Here is a 4,418-nt window from a genome sequence, read left to right as displayed (position 1 = left end):
CAAGCTCACCGTTTCACACTCCCTTCTCCCACTCAAGAGGTCTTTCAAAAACTTGGAGTAATGGGGCATTTGTTTCATAGCATCAACAAAAGGAAGGGAAACATGCAAATTCTTAATCACATCCAAAAACTTCCTAAATTGAGCATCAAGCTTAGCTCTCACAAATCGTGGTGGAAAAGGTAGTCTTTCCTCTCTAGGTTGGAGATTTAGGGGTAAGGGGGTGGCTTCTTTCTCCTTTGGCACCTCAACATCTTTCTCATTCTCAACACTCAAAGGCTCATTGGTTCTCTCACCCCCCCTCTCTAACTCTACCTCCTCTTGGGGTTCCTCCTCAACCAAAGGGTCACTCCCTGCTACCTTCTCACTCCTAGATTTCACGGCATACAAAGGTTTTGGGTTGACTCCTTGACTTGGGATGGTAGAAGAAGAAGAAAAAGAAGAAGAAGAATTAGATGCAAGTTGAGCAATTTGGGTTTCAAGCATTTTCATATGAGCATTGGTTCGCTTTTTATCCTCCTCATATCTCCTCCTATTCTCTTCATTCCTCCTCTTATCCTCGTCATGCATTTTCATTATAGCCTCTAGCTTAGCCATCACGGGATCATTTGGAGGGGATTCAAGTTGAAGACTTTGTTGAGGTGGAGGAAGTTGGGGTTGATAGAAACCCAGAGGCCTATTGGTTTGGGCATAGTTAGAAACATATTGACCCCTATTGCCTCGGGTGCCTTGGTTAGGAACATTGCTTTGTTGATTGTTTCCCATGTTACCTTGATCACCAAAATTTTGATTTTGATGGTCATGGTATCGGGAATTGGGTTGTTGGTTTTGATAACCATACCCCCTTTGGTTAGAGTAGCCTCTTCCATTGAAATTGGAAGGGCCTCCCCCACCATGGTATTGGTTATCATAACCACCACGGCTTTGGTTCCAACCACGGTTTCCATCTTGATTCCAATTCCCCATTTGATTTACATTCCCCATTCTAGGAGCAAAATTCATACCATTGACATCTTCCACATTATCATCATGTTCATGGGGAGGGGGTTGAACTTCACAAGCATACACACAATGGGAGGTATCATGATCATAGGTTTCACAATTAGAGCAAAACATGCATCCTCGAGGCATTTTATTATAAGAAGAGGGGGAAGAAGTGGTCATACCATTGCCTCCCTTGGTTTAAGGGGAGGTATTACCATGAGGATTGGACTTTTCTTTCATCAATTCGTCCAATTGCTTGGTCATTTTGGAGATTTGGTAAAGAGGTTGTTGATTGCGTTGGCTTGGTCCAATGCATAAACACCCTTGCTAGAAGTACCATCCCTTTCTCCCTCATACCAATCATCATAGTGCTTTTCGGCCTCCTCTATGATGCACTCCACTTCATCCTCTCTTTTGTTCATGATCGAACCGCCGACCGCAGCGTCTAAGCTTGTTCTCCATTGAGGTGTGAGACCTCCATAAAAAGTGTGAATGAGTTGATACTTGGGTATCTCATGGTGTGGGCATTGACGTTGAAGCTCTTTGTATCGGTCCCATGCCGCACTTAGAGTCTCACCACTCTTTTGGAGAAAACCTTGGATCAAAGACCGAGCCTCGGCGGTCTTCCTATGGTTGTAAAATCTCCTAAAGAAAGTCGTAGTTACTTGGTCCCATGTTGTGAGAGAGTTAGGGGGCACCTCCTTCTCTAACCATTCTACACCTCTCCCAATTAGAGAAAATGGAAACATCTCGAGGCGAATATATTCTTGAGTCACTCCATTGGCTTTGATTGTGTCACAATATTTCTCAAACTCTTTCAAGTGTTCATGAGGACTCTCAAACTTTCCACCCGAGAATTGTTTCCTCTCTATCAAAGCAATCAAATTGGGCTTGATTTCGAAATTGTTGGCTTGAGTGGTAGGAGTTAGGATCCCACTTTGTGCTCTAAAGGCTTCGAGAGCCCCAAGACGACTCAAAGGTGTATTCTCTCCCATTTTAGAACCTTCTTCACTCTCGGACTTAAAGGTTGAAAAAGGGTTGATTCCCGGGCTTGATGGTGAATTAGGGCTATCTAACTCTTAACTTGAGGGTGAAGAGGGTGGAGTATCTTCCAATTCTCTTACTCCTTCTTTCGTCGGGGTGTGAGAATTTCTACTCCTTGCTCTCGATTCTCTTCGAAGAAGGGACAAAGACCTCTCTAGCTCCGGATCGATGGGAATCAAAGACCTTGAGCGGGTTCGTCCTCTGTTCATACAACAAAGCTAAGGAGAACGTAAGCACTGGCAAGTAACAAAAAGTAGCAAATGCTAACAAATAAGAAGTGAGATAGTCTCAAATAAAGCAATGAAATAGCAATGGAAGCCGTCTCCCTGGCAACGGCGCCAATTTGAAAAAGGATATAATTGCGTCGTTAAACAACTACACCTAAGTCAAATACAATTTATAACACTCAACTAACCTAATACGAGTATAGGGCAAGTAGAGGGGTCGAACCACGGGGAGAAATACATAAACACAACATTCATTACTTAGAATCTAAGCTATCTCGAAACAAGAAATGTGAATAACTAGGAGATCAAACTAAGAACAAAATGGATTAAAATCAATTTAACTAGGCACCAAGGGCAGTGGGTAGAAGAGGATGCTATTTGAACATGCAATAACATGAAAGCAAATTGAGAGTGAACTAAGCATACATGAATATCGAAACTAAATCCAATCTAATCTCCTTCCGGAGTTAATCGGCTTCTCCTAACATAGCCTCTATGTTTCCACACTAGAACCATATATTAGGAGGTGCAATCAAAGAACAATCGATAATAATGAACCTAAACTAAGTCAACTTCCGTTTCATGTTAGCAAAGATTCACCTTTAATAAACCAACAATGTGCACTTGCAAGAAGATTAAAGAATATCAAATATGCAAAGGTTTAATCACAAACAACTCAATCCCAATATTATAAGCATGAACAATTAGCAACTACACCATCCCCACACCCTTGGCTAGGTGACTACTCACAAATCATATTGAAAACATTATCAATTATCAAATCAATAAGCTTCAACATGATCAATAAGCAAAGAATGAAAATCAAAGTAAGCAAACAAAACTAAATGAAAAAGTAAAGAAATAGAGTAAGAGATTGCTCATTAATTGAAGTTGAAGATTTAAAAAGTATCAAACAAGCTTCTTCTTCAAAATCCAAGTTCATCAATGAAGAAATCCACACTTTCTCTCTCCACCAAATGAAAACTAATGGTGTTTCTCTCTCTGGATTAGGGCTAAAAATGTACATAATCATCTCATTACAATCCTAGGGGTATTTATATGCTCCTCACATTACCCTAAAGAAGGATTAGAAGTGCACGGAAATACCCAAGAGAGCTACCGCTCCATTGAGGGGGAGCGGACGCTCTAGAGGGTATTAATCAAGGAAATCGCCATAGTGGAGCGGGCGCTCTCCCAGACAGGAGTGGGCGCTCGAGGGTGCGGAGCGGACGCTCCTCTTTGGGTGAGCGGGCGCTCCATAAGCCTGTAAAACAAGGCTGAAATGGAGGAAATGGTGCGGCCGCTCCCAAGGGGGGGAGCGGGCGCTCCTCTAGGCTGTGAAGCAGGGCTGGGAAGGAAGCAAATGGTGCGGTCGCTCCCATGGGGTGAGCGGGCGCTCCTCTATGTACTCCGGGCTCTTCTTCAAGTCCAGCTCCTCTCTTCTCCTATTCCAATGCACTTCAAAGGGTGAACTAAGCATCGAGCGAGACCACACGAGCACTCCATTCAACCTACTCAAACACTCATACACAAACATAAGTATAGTAGAGAGGGGAAAGCGACAAAGCAAAGAAAAAAGAAAGGAAAAGCAGGGGAAACACAAAAGGGAAACAAGGAATAGCAAAGCTAAGACAAAGTGCTTGAAAAGGGCTCAAACAAGTGCCAAATGAGGGGAGAATCCTTAAAGAAAAAGGATAAAAGAGTAACATAAATGCTGAAGGAGTTATGTCTTCGATAAGTGCAATTACTAGATATATCAAGGATCACTATTATGGAGATAATAAGTTCATTCTCTTGGGGCGTCATCATCTGTTGCTAGACTATGAGAGATGATCTTTGGTCTAGTAAAATAGCCCAAAGACCGCTAGAATGGATCCTATGAGGTCACACACAAAGGTATTGGGTTAAGCAAAAAAGAGGCCCATTATTAGGCCTTATGAGTATTTAACTGATCATGAATAGGATTGGGCTAGTGTAGTTTGATTGGGATTAGGAATTGGGCTTGGACATGGACTCTTATTTATGGATATGATCTATAAATAAGATCAATGCCTAGGGTTGCAATACATAGGAGTCACAATCAACTCACAGTCAATTGTGAATCAAGGCAACCAAATCCCAAAACCCTCACCTCCCTCTCTCTCTCTCTCTCACGGCACCCCTCTC

The 4,418-nt window shown here is 42.4% G+C and overlaps 1 non-coding gene across 1 annotated transcript; it reads left to right on the top strand.

The window, feature by feature from the left end:
• The first annotated feature begins 1,491 nt into the window (after nt 1–1,491).
• On the top strand, nt 1,492–1,597 carry LOC145637664 (small nucleolar RNA R71). Its single transcript, XR_014114408.1, has one exon. It is a non-coding gene; the product is annotated as a small nucleolar RNA R71 (small nucleolar RNA).
• The last annotated feature ends 2,821 nt before the right edge of the window (nt 1,598–4,418 follow it).

This window comes from Chenopodium album, chromosome 6, assembly GCF_948465745.1.
Source record: "Chenopodium album chromosome 6, dcCheAlbu1.1, whole genome shotgun sequence".
Taxonomy (NCBI): domain Eukaryota; kingdom Viridiplantae; phylum Streptophyta; class Magnoliopsida; order Caryophyllales; family Amaranthaceae; genus Chenopodium; species Chenopodium album.
Note: the sequence above shows the minus strand (reverse complement) of the source record. Positions and strands in the feature narration are given on the sequence as shown.